At 26.8% G+C, this 13,558-nt stretch overlaps 1 protein-coding gene across 1 annotated transcript in view; it reads left to right on the forward strand.

The window, feature by feature from the left end:
* Window positions 1–13,558, forward strand: part of LOC107450611 (gamma-aminobutyric acid receptor subunit beta) — a 481,963-nt gene that overhangs the window by 234,055 nt on the left and 234,350 nt on the right. The window lies entirely within an intron of this gene.

Genomic DNA, 13,558 nt, shown 5'->3' on the forward strand with positions numbered 1-13,558 from the left:
TATATATATATATATTTGTATGTAAAAGTAAACAAATGTTACAAAATCATCACTTTCTATCTACTAAGTAATCTCATTATTTCACGAAATATATTAAAATAAAATATTCCCTTTAAATTTAAATATTTTGCGTGTGAGATATATAATAAAATATTATTCAATATGCATCATTTCCATCTTATGTTCCATTGCTAAATCGAACGGTAAGAAGCACGCCAAGAACGTTAACTAAACTTCCTTTCTAAGATCAATCTGCAGCAGCATTTTATTATTTTTAGTTATTTTTTAAACGTTACACTGAAAGTTTTGTTTTCACGATACGTGTATACAAGTTCAATGTAATTCAGATAAAGAATTGAGATGCAATAGGATTGCCGAATAAAATATATATAATTAATTGCATACGTAAATGAAGGAAGTGAAGAAAATTGACTTTCCCTATTCAGAAATAGCCTACCACCTCAATAATTGAAATAGCAAAGAGAAAATCTTGATCGATACATGTAAACTGTTTTGATAAGTGCATGTATTGGATATAAAATGATAATTAGTTAATAAGTAATAAAAGATCATAATAACGTCGTTTAAAATATCTCGTAAAATCTGTCATCTGACTAAGAAAAACTACTTTTAAAGAATAAATTGAAAAGTATAAAGGTGCAAACAGGGTGTTCTGTTAGCACCGTCTTTAATATAAATGTTTTGAACTTCTTGTTGAAAATGAAGTTGAAATATAAGCACATTAAGGAACATGAACTATTATTTAAATAAAAGAAATATAGCGACTCAATAGAAGAGGAATGCGGAATAAAAATTATCATAACCAGTTAGAAAATCAAAGGTTTTATCTAGCAATTTCCTTCCACCTCTTCTCAGTTTTCATTGGGAAATAAACAGATTTTTTCTATCTGACATTTTTCAATTATGATTAATCAGATTTTCATACTTTTTTAATGTTGCTTAGTTTTCTAATTCGAATGCTTATATTTCGTATGTAAAAATGATGCTTAAAGCATTTAATAAGGGTTGTGAAGACGGATCATCTGGCTTTTTCAATTTTTTTTCGGAAGTTCATAGTTTCAACTGGAATAATACATCAGATTTTTAATAAATAATGTAATACATTTCTACAACAACCGATACAGAAGTAACTAAAAACTAATTTTAAATAGATTAAAAAATAAGATTTAGCCGAAACACAAAATACTGACAAAATCAAATATGAATTTCTGTTTTTCAAAAATATAAAATGTTACTAAATGTACTAGACAAAAAACTGGCTCATACTTAGATAATATAATTTATTTTTTTAAGGACAGTATAATAATTAAATCTTCAATAAAGTAGATTATATAATTCTTAAACTTAATATAACTGAATCTTAAGAAGTGGATTATAATCTCTTATTTCTTATAAAGACAAATCTCTATTGTTAAAATAGTCAATTTATTCTGATTTTAAATCACAAATTCATTGAATCTTCAATGGAACAATTATAAATTTAAGTAAAAATAATTTAATATAGCAACGCAACGACACTGTTAAAAATTGTGGATTTCACCAAAACACTGGTAATGAAAAGACCAGTAGTTGTAGTATGATAACCGATCAATTAAATATGCTATCAAGTAAGCTTGAAGAGATTTCGACTTAACTTAACTGTAACCTTCTTATTGGCAGATAACCGTGAAAAAATTGGCAGATAGCCTTTGAAAATATTGCGATAAAATAGGTCTTTTTTTTTTTATTTTGACCACAATATGCATAATAAATATTAAGAATAATACTGCTTACTTTGTTATGTATTACTAATAAAAATGAGAGTAATTGAAAAGATATTTCAGGTTTTCCGATGATGTAAATAATATAAAAAGTTAAAAAAATCATAAGAACCAAAAAAGAAATTTTAATAAGAAAGTGAACCACAAATCATCTTAAATTAACAAATAACTTTTACCATTAATTACTTACACCAGATTTTTGTCCACACATTACTATTTAAAACAAAAAACTCAAATAAAATTAAAACGTCTACTATAAAACTTTCTTGTTTATTTAAGCTTAGATTAAAGAAAAAGCTAAAACTAGATACGAATCGTAATGTTTGAAGGCACTGATTAGACTCTAGGCCCTGACGCCGTTCTGAAAGGACCCAGTTGCAGTCCAAAGCAACTTTTTCAGACAGCTCTTCATTAAAATCATTGTTCGAAGTCTCCCTGAAAAATCAGTTAAAAGGATAATTTTGGATTTTATTCAACATTAGCTTCTGAAAGTACCACACTATTATACAACTTCGTTCCACATGATTAAAAATATTGGTACATCTAAATGAACATTCATTAATTGATAAAACATATGTTTTTTTACTGGTTAATTAGTTAGTAAAACTTATAATAAAGACTTATTAATTTATTTTAAATAAATGATCAGAATGTCTGTTATGACGCTAATAATTCCATATTTTTGAACTCTTTAGGCAAAAAACAAAGGTATAAAGCTAGATCCGAAAAGGGAATAATTTTAAATCATTATTGATTCTATAACAATTATAATATAAAGAATAAGAAATATAGATGTTAATAATAGTAGCGTATCTAAATTTAACAAATCCGACATTTATTTTAGTTTAGCTCCAAATTATGTGGCAGCATCAGGGAAACTATGTTTTATTATAGTAAGCAAATTTCATTTTAAACTCTATTTCAAAATAAAGTACTTTTAATCTTAATTTGTATGCACTTGATATAAGCTTATTATAATAATTGCAATTGTTGCCTTCAGGATGGACAGGCAAATATGTAGTTGCTTCAAACCAAATAAATATTAATTTTATCATATATTTATTACCTTAAATAGAAATTTATTGTAAGGAAAGAAAAAAAACTGCACTTTTTTACAATTTATGTGCAATGGACTGAACAAAAGAGACCGACTCACGCATAAATGTTAAATATCATACAGTGTCAAACATACAATTGCGATATGCGTTTGTTTGAATTCCATTAATAAATATTAAAACAAAAACGTATTGCTGTTAACATCAGATTTTTGATTAAGAAATAAGAATTCCCAATGTATATGTCATTTAAAAAAGAATTAATGTAAATTCTCATATCATATATGGAAGCATTTATTCCTTTGTTTTGATCCCATTTAAATATCACTCTCAAATTATATATTTAAAAAAATGATAAAAATGCTACTTTATATCTTCCAACACCTTCTATTGAGTAGGCATTTATCAATCTTTAATTATCATACTCCTCTAAAATTTCTAATCTTTAGATTGCTTATTCTGAATATGAGTTTGTCAGTTATGATTTCCCTTTCACATGTCATTTGAAAATTAGAATTCCCTAAATATCTGAATGATGCTCACTAAATTGAACATAATAATGATTAAATCTACATATCTGCATATGGATTATACGAAATTCGAGATATCAAAATATTTGGCATAATTAAAGTTTCATTTTATTTTGCTGTTTATTATAGGTTTTAATAGATTAAAATGAAAATATTTTTTGAGAGTTTTACATGCATCACGTTTCAGTGCTGATGGGACAGAAAATATACTTCATCACTGTTATAAAATTGACCATAAAGTAATAATAATAGTAGTTTTTTAAACAAGATTACTTTTTTTCTATGAATTTATTAAATTCAATTAGTAAATGACGGAAAATAAATAGGCGAAGAGACAGTTTTTTTATTCAAATTGTTACTAGCAGTTTTTTTTTAAAAGACTGCATCCATAATAAAAATTGATTCCAAGGAAGGCATTCGAAAAACGTTTAACTAAAATATTTTATTTTTCTCAATATAGAATCAAATCAATATAAAAGAATTCAAGAGTAATTAATATAAACTGCAGTGTTTGTTTGAATGGAAGGGGAAGAGAACTTATTTTGTTTTTATTTATATTGGATTTGTTGTTTCCAAGTATTAAGTTCATCCCTCTATAAAAGCAATTTTCCCATAAATAATACATTTTAAATACTTTAAAAATCCTAAAAATATTGTAATTCCAAGCAATTCAATACCTTTCGAAAAATTAGCACAATATTTAACCATAATATCGGTATCTTGAATTATAATATGATGTAATTTTGCAGCAATATCAATAAAATGTAAATTGTCTCAGATTTCCGCTCACGTTAAGTCGTAGTATTGTGCAGTTACCTAAAAAATTGAAAACTCGAACAAAAAAATTTTATTTTTAATTTAATTTCATTAAGTATTTACAGAAAAATGCGAAAAAATAAAAAATTAAACATACACATTGCTAGAAAGTATAGATCTCATTAAATCATTATTTTGTCCAAATTTTTTACAACTCTAATGCTGCGCTATAATTATCATCATCAATGACTCGACAGTCCAGGTAGGCTTTCTTCAGAAGTTTTTTCCAGGCCAACCTTTTTCTTGCTAGCATATTCCACTTTTTAGCTTTTAAGATCAAAAGGTATTTTTCTAGGTCAACTATCCATCTCAAACTCAGCCTACCATTCTTTCGCGTGCCAACTGGTCTGGCCTTAAAAACTCTTTTTGTGGTACGGTTTACAAAAAGAGTTTTTAATGCCATACCAGTTGGCACATGAAAAAAGGGCAGGCTGAATTTGAGATGGATGATGGATAGATCACCTGGAAAAATACCTTTTGGTCTTCAAAGTTAAAAACTGGAACACGTTGGCAAGAAAAAAATGCTGCGTTATACTGAACCATATTATTGTACATCTTAATCACACGATACTATAGTTCAACTTGAACGGAATAACAAACGTATAATTCTTAAAGTCTGCAAAATATAGTAAATACGCTTAATTTGTAACAGTGTATTAAATCGAGTAATTACTACCTAAAAAATAAAATATAATTAAAAAAGCAATAATACATATTTTTTTATTTAATTTCATTAATCAACCAAAGATGTTTGAATAGTATGAAAAATTGAAAACAATCTGCACAGTGTCAGAAATTTTAGAGAATGCTATACTATAATATTGTTCACTCTTTACCTAACCCCAATACAGTACTAAATTTAACCATATTATCATTTCTTAAACTCGATTACACGAAATTGGATGTTATTTTGAACAGAATACATGATTCACTTGTACACATGGCTTAATTTAAAATGAGATTGTAGAAATTGCATTAATACTTTTCTAATTTCTTTAAAAAAATAAATATGTTGCATAAGCGCGCTATACTATAATATTTTTCAAGCTTTCTTCAAGCTTTTATAGTTTCTTATACTCGATTATCGAGTATAGTTTCTTATACTCGATATTAACTTGAACAGAAGCATGAACCACTTGTTCATGGTTTCATTTGAAATCTTAGTGAGATTGTAGAAATTACATAACTATTTTTCTATTTTTTTTGAAGAAAATAAGTTGCAGTTGAAAAATACTTTACAAAAACCAATTTTTTTTTATTTCGTCGTGATAACTTTAAAAAATAAATTAAAAAACTAAATAATAATTACTTATATTTAAAATAATTTTTAAATGTCAATTTAAAGAGAAACATAGCAGCTTTATTTTTTAACTGATGAATATATTCCTCTGATTCATTGGGGCAATTTTTGAATTTAAACACTAATAAAATCATACTAATTAATACGTTATTTTCAGAATATAATTATGATTTCTAGGATTATTTTCGGATATTTTTATTTGATACAATGTATAAGATATTTAACTTAAATTCAGTGCTCTTATAATTATAAAAAAATTTGTTCACAAATTAAAAAAAAAATAATAGAAGAACGCATCAAAACTGTGTTTCCTTAAAGCAAATCCAGGCAGAAGAAAGGATGAAGACTGTAGTTTAAAATGCGACTTTTTACGTGCAGAACCGTCAGTGAGTTAATTAACAAAATAAAGCTTAAGAGTATTAATATTTAGTTACAGGTATTTACGAAATCCTGAAATATTATAATGAGCCAAAATCTAGATAATTATATATTTAAATAATTTCACTTTCATGGAAAATATCATATTTTTAAGCATACATTGATGTATTTAGATTACAACTACATGCTGTTGTGATACTGAAATGCGCAAAATAAATTATATTATTTCGATACAATTATATTACAAATTATAAAGAAACTATATTATAATCTTTAACTATATTACAAATTTTGTTTAAACTTTAGAAGAAAAAAATCCAGTGTAAATCAGTAAGGATATGTATAATATCAGTAAGGATATGAACTCCAACGCAAATAATTCTGTCGGAGTTTAGATCATTTTTATATAATCTTTCTTTAAATCTTTTAGGTATTACTTTTAACCTTTCGTGATAACTTTCAATAGGTAATTACAAAATTAGACAATAACTAATTGTATTTAAAATAGTTTTTTATCTGCGTTTCAAATTTGAAACTGAAGTAACTAAAATTTGTTGAAAAAGCATTAAAAGGAATTAACTAAAATTAGAAAATAAAATTTGGAATTCAAAATAAAGTTTCATTAAAATAGTCTAGAGATAGTCTTCGTTTATGAAATTTAAACGACAATTTATTTCAACGCAAATTTGTTGAAATAGCCCGGGTGAAACTGAAATGAAGAAACATTTTAATTTATACAATATAACAGCTGGTGGTCAATTATTATTTGATTAAAGATGGTGCGTAGTCATGACAACAGACTCTTTAACGACCTGAAATTAGTCACTCGATTTATGCATCTCGCAATTATAGACAGATGCGAAATATATTAAAGAGAAAATAACTTTTGAACACTCTATCCGCGACAAAGTAGTTAAGTATATGGTGGGAGCAAATATTCTAATTAGACAGACTTTGTTATTGAACTAAAATGAAAAAATAAATATTTTAAAGATTTATATTATGGTTTAAAATATTTAAAACTACAGCAACGTTTCTTATAAATTATTTTTGTAAAAATCTACCCATTTCACACTTAAGCATATTTTTTACCACTATTTTAAGGTTTTGATTAAAATAAAGCTAAGTAATTAAGTTTTAAGCAACAAAAATGAACTGTAGACAATTTCTTAAATAATCTCATTGCTTAATAATGTAATTAATTTTTTGTAATTAATAAATTAAAAATAATACTTTTTATTTATTAAAAATAAATTATTATGCATTATATGGATGTTAACCATGGAAGTTAACTGACATGGATGTTAACTGACATAATTCATTGTTGGAGTTTATCTTAAGAACTGAGAAGCAATAATAACAATCGGATTCAGTGTTCAAATATTAAAAAAATTTACACGATTCAATCAACTACGATATAGTTCTGCCTGCATCTTCTACATTAAAATCGGAAACACAATTTCTTTCCCGCATTTAACGTGTTTTGTAAACAATGTTCAACAACAAAAATGATTAAATTTAATTATAAAAAGTGCCAAAAATTTAAATTATTTAATGTAAAAAAGAACTGTATTTTGGAGAATAAAATAAGAATCTTTTGAAAGGTATACAAAATCCCGATTTTGAAGGTATGCAAATTCCGAACCGTACTCCCAGAAATAATGTAAAATATTTTTTTCTTACTAACATATTTATTTATAACAGCAATTTCAAGACAAAAATTGCAAGTTGAGCTCCAATACTACAAGTTTCGTGAACCCACAGTTCACAGTTGTGACACTTATTGCACATTGTTAGAATTTTCCTTCTAAAATTATGGTAAAATAACCGGAATCAGTCTGTCCATCCAATAAATCGTAATGTTTATGGTAAAGAACATTTTCTATCTGTATGGTTTTGAAACTATTTACAATTAGTATGGTTAGAAAACAATGAATTCGAAACTATACGCTGTTTTTACCATTTACAACCTTCATGAAAATATTTATTTGTGATAAGCAGCTTTATGGTGCGCCATGTATGCGTGAATGAGTTATCATATTCTAATAGTCCGGGCTCCCAATCGGGGAGTGCAGGACACTGGGAACTCTTCTTGTGTTGAAGGGAGATATATTGTGGTGTCGAAGTTGTTTTATCGGTCTTTGAGATTAGCTCTCTCAGCTACAAAATGTACAATAAATGGCTTCTTAAAGTTGGTGTAATAAAATTCTGGTTGTTTAACCGTATCAAGTGAAAGAGGTTTTTAGAAAAAGCGGTTTAAGTGGTCTTTTTTTTTTTTTTGGCNAAATGTGTTCTGTGTTTGAAATTAAGTGGTTTTTTTTTTTTTTTTTTTGGCGAAAGCGACAATTAATTTTATGGGATTTCTCATAAATAGCTCCGGCATTAATTTAGTAAAAAATACTGCATTAATTTAGTAAATTTAGACACTTTAGTTTTGAAAAGCAATACAATAATGTCTTTTTTCCGAATATAGTTCTAAAATAATTCATTTTCAGCTGATTAAAATCATCATAAGAATTATGTTTACAATTTTATATCAAAGTTTAAAGAAAAAATCCATTATTAACATGATGGAGCGATGTTAATGTTATTTTTCTTATTAGCTTTATGATGATAGTTAAAACGTGAATATGGCAGTACGAAGTATGAAAGATTTCTTTAAAAAAGTATGTTTATCTCTATGCAAAAATAAAATAGCAATATCTGATATTTCAAAAATCAAATTAAGTGACGACGAGTTGCCTAAAATAGACTGCATCATTATTGATATACGCACAGTTTTAGTTACTGGTTACATATACAAACAATATCTTCTTTAATATTTATGGAAGCAAAAAATAAATATCAGCGATATTTTTCGCAGAAATTCAAACAAAACAAACCTGTTTGACGAACATAAATTACCAGTTATTATTTTTAAAAAAATTTCTTTCATAACATTTCATTTTGAACTGGGTGAGGACGATAAATTTTTGTTACGCTTAAATACAGAGAATAGGTATAAAAATTTAGGGTTTTTAAATTGTAAAACACTCTGTTTTTTGTAGGTATAGAATAAAATAAAAAAATATTTTATGCAATAAGTAGTGTAATCTTTAAAAATCCCTTCTTTTTTTTACTGTCTGGTTGCCATTTACCATTGAGGGTCAGATAAAATAAGAAAGCACCCATATAGACATGATCAATTTTAAGGAAAAAAGATGTATAAGTTATGGATCAGAGACAATTTTCCTTTTTTCCTTTGAAAATGAAGCAGTTTAAGAATTCAGCTTATCAGGTCATGTAAGCAGATATCAATACTCAGTTAATACAATTTGCCACACCGATTAATTAATTTAAAACGGAGGAAAACATTCTGGTAAAATTACCTTGCTAAATTATAATGATAGTTCTGGTAAAAAAAAACATTATTATGGTTAATAAATCCAAGATATACGATATTTAGACCATTCATTTGATAATTCTTCCTTTCATATGGTAACGGTTTCATATGGTAATTTCTGTTTTTCAAAATCATAGTTCTTATTACTTACCACACATATAGTAAAAAAGTACTAAACTGAAAAGCAACTTTTACAGAATAAAATTTTTTATACCGTGTTCTAAAGTATCATGACAAAATTAAAACATTTTACCACTTTTAATATTGTTTTCGCTTATTATAAAACCATTTTATTTTTAATTTTAACAATAATTAATAAAGTACTTCTGTAAAAATTACTGAGCTTTTTGGTGTTCCCATAGAGTTCCCATACTCTAAAATTTTAGCCATATTCTGATATATTTGACCGTCTTTTTTTCTCAGTGTGACATTCTCTTATTTTACTGTTATTAGTTTTTAAAATTGTTCTCCCTTATTTAATAAATCTACTCTAGAAACTTATATTAAAATTAACATAATATTTTCTATATCATAAAAGAGAAAGACTATTAAGTCATAACTAAATTTGAAGACGTTATTGTGTATTACAAATTCGAAAAATTTATATCCTATTTATGTTCTTGAAAATGTGTATATACTGTATGGAAAAAACAACTGGAAATTATTACGAGTTTTTCAAAATGAATTTTAAATATTTTTCTTTTCAAATAGGTGGAAAAACTGTTCAGATAATTTTTTTACAATGCCATATGATTCATAATAGATTTTTTATTGACGCTATATTAAATCAAACTCTTTTTTATCCTCAATACAAGCAGGGATAATTAATTTAATTTGCATTAGCACATAACAATTAAAATAAATAAATAAATAAATAAGAAAAAATTTAAAAAAAACGGAAATTTCATTACAACATCAAAAGTTAAAACAGCTAAGACAGAAACCTTTCGCTGATTGATGCTAAAATTGTCCGAATTATTTTTTTATTTAACTATCAATTTAAGTAAATTTTAAAGCTGTTCAAAAGCAGAATTTTCAGAAAAGGGGGACATTATATTTCATAATTAGAAAATTTAGATACTGACGTAACTATAAGATATCTGAATGAGTTAATGCAAATTAAGTTTATTGAAAGTTTGTAATTCCTAAATTATAGAAAGAGACATTGAAGAATTGTTCTTTAAAATGGCTTGCAATGTGCAAATTTAAAGATTGTAATCTAAGGCAATAAGAATGAACAGAAGTAACAAATTATCCGAAGTTCTAAGGTTGTGACGAACAGCAAATGCATACTAATTTGCATACGTGGGATTTCACATATGCAACAAGGCGAATCCAACATGGCTGTAAGCCAGATTGCATTTTCCAAATTCTAACACAAATATATAACTGAAGAAGTAAACTTGTAAGCGAAACAAAAACAAATTAATTCAAGTTCGTTTTTCGAGGCAAGATCATATTCTTTCCAGAACCACGAATTCAAACTACGCTTTCAGTGTTCATGTTTCCTAAATATTTGAATTGAGGCTGATACGTTCCTAGTAGATTCGAATTCTTGGTTACAGTTAAATCATGTAGAAAGCAGTTTAAGTTAACTGTACTTTGAATTCTTAACTCATTTTTTATTTGGAAATACTAAAAAAAATTTTGAACAAATAAATTAACAGTATAGAAAAAAATCTTGTATACTTTCTGTAGGTTTACTGACAGATACACGTGTTTTAACGACATTTATTTCCCAAAAATAATATGAGCATGACCTCTAATATTGATCATTAATAGAAAAAAAGAAAAAACAGTTAAATATATTTCATAATTTTTTATGAAGTGAAAAAAGAATATTAACGTGAAATAATTTCTACTCAAAAATGAATTTTTGCAGTTCTTACTCCGCTTATTTTATTAAATATTAGGATAAAATCCGTTGTTTAAATCAAAATTTTCATTTCCCTAACTTATCGATTTCACATAATACATAACTGTTTTACTGAATAGTTTAGATATAAACTCAACTTATTATATCTATGAACGTATATATCCTAAGATTATCTTTTGATTTAGAAAATACAACACTTGAACTAAAAGTCCAGATATAGTGGCTTCATATATTAAGAAGACGAACCTTTGACATTCTAATAACTGCCTTTAGTTTCGAATCTTTCATATTTAAAAGCACTCATCTACATAAACTCCTAAGCACAGATAATTATTTCTTACATTTGCGAAGCCAATGGAATAACTTCTTGACTTAGTTTTCGGATTTCCAAATCTTAAAGAGAAGTATACTGATCTAAATTTCTAATGGCAGGTAACTTTCTCGAAGCATTTCTTAAGATTTACGTTATGAATTAAAATGCTTATTAGCTCGTCATGTAAAATTCACGCAAACTTTCCGGAAAGTTTACTCTTTAGGTAAGATGATTGATACATAAGATGAGGCATCGTAAATGCTTTAATTAACGAAGAAAAATACACTGAAGAGCCAAAAAAAAACAACTGGTACAGGCATGAGTATGCAAATAAAGGGGTATGGAGCCAATCAAAGTACAGCGCTGCGATCGGCAACGCGTATATAAGACAACGAGAGTCTAGCACAGTTCTTCGATCTGTTACTGCTGCTACAATGCCAGGTTATACAGATTTAAGCGAGTTTGAACGTGGTGTTATAGTCGGCGCACGGGAGATGGGCGATAGTATCTCCGAGATAGCAATAAAATTTTGATTTTCACGTACGACCATTTTACGAGTATACCGTGAGTATCGGAAATCCGGTAAAACATCAAATCTACGACAGCGCTGCTGTCGGGAAAAGATCATGCAAGAACGGGATGAACGACGATTGACGAGAATCATCAAGCATGACAGACGTGCAACCCTTCCACAAATTGCAGCAGATTTCAATGCTGGGCCATCAACAAGTGTCAGTGTGCGAACCATTCAACGAAACATAATCGATATGCTTTCGATATTGGCTTCCCTACACGATATTAGGCAGGTATACCTGTTTTTTTGGCTCTTCAGTGTATAACTTCAGGCAAAATACTAATACGTATATTTCATTTAAAGTTCCTAGATTATCCACTTATTTCTTTCTATTAAGAACTTAAAACTTTTATGTTTAAAACAATATACAATATAAGTTAAGATAAAATACTAATGCGAAAATTCCTAGAACAATTCCTACCGACGCAGAGATAAGCTTTAATTGCGTGAAAATAACGTTAAAATGTCACATGGTTAAGAGCATTTTAACGTTTCGATCAAAAGTTTTATTTTCATTTCAAGTGGTAGTCTCAAATCCATTAAATGAACGTTAAAATTTGAGTACATTTTAACCTAAAAATCAAAATTATTTGCCCTTATTTTGACTATGGTGAATTTTGTAACAAATTTTTGACGTAATTTTAGCAAAGTAAGTTTCTTTTTCTTTAACGCATTTTTTACATTATTTTAACCAAATTATTAACATTTATTTACAGTTATATATATTTCGTTTTTTAACCATGAATATTAACGTTTTTTTAACGCTTATTCTTATTATAGGGAATTTCGTAACCGATTCTTAACGTAAATTTTTCGTTATTTTAAAAAAAAACCTATAACTTTTTTTTCGTATTTCCATTCCATTCTTATTTTGACTATAGTGAATTTCATAACCAATTTTTGACGCAGATTTGACCAAGTCGGATTTTTTTATAACGTAATATTTTGCGTTGTTTTAACCAAGATACAATTATATTGTTTTCATGATGCAATTTACGTTTTATTACCATGAATACAAAAAAATTTAATGCTTATTTTGATTTTAATGAATATCTTAATAATTTTTCACCTAAATTTAGCCAAGTTAATTTCTTTTAAACGTATTTTTTAAGTAATTTTCACCAAGTTGTTAACTTATTTTTTCGTTTTGCGATTTTCAAGTGGTAGTCTCAAATCCATTAAATAAGCGTACTATACGTATTATATGAAAAATAACGTATTTTTAAAGCTTTTTTTTTTACTAAGAAGGAAAGAAGACTGTTCCATATTTTTATGTTTACGCTGCACAAATTACAATAAAAAATTAAAACATTTACTTTTTATTTAAAAAAAAACTTTTCAATTCTTTTCAAACTGAAAAAATGCAAAGTAGCTGATATTTATGCTTTTTCTAAGAATCCTGGAATTCTTAGAAAAAGCTTTTTGTCTCTAATCACCCACTTTTTGTAAATTTTTGGAATTCACTTTTATATTCAACGAACATGTAATGCAGATCTTTTTACCTCGTCACAGCAGCATACTGGTTTATTTACGAAGTTTTAAGTATCTAGTAC

This window comes from Parasteatoda tepidariorum, chromosome X1 (genome assembly GCF_043381705.1).
Source record: "Parasteatoda tepidariorum isolate YZ-2023 chromosome X1, CAS_Ptep_4.0, whole genome shotgun sequence".
Lineage (NCBI taxonomy): Eukaryota > Metazoa > Arthropoda > Arachnida > Araneae > Theridiidae > Parasteatoda > Parasteatoda tepidariorum.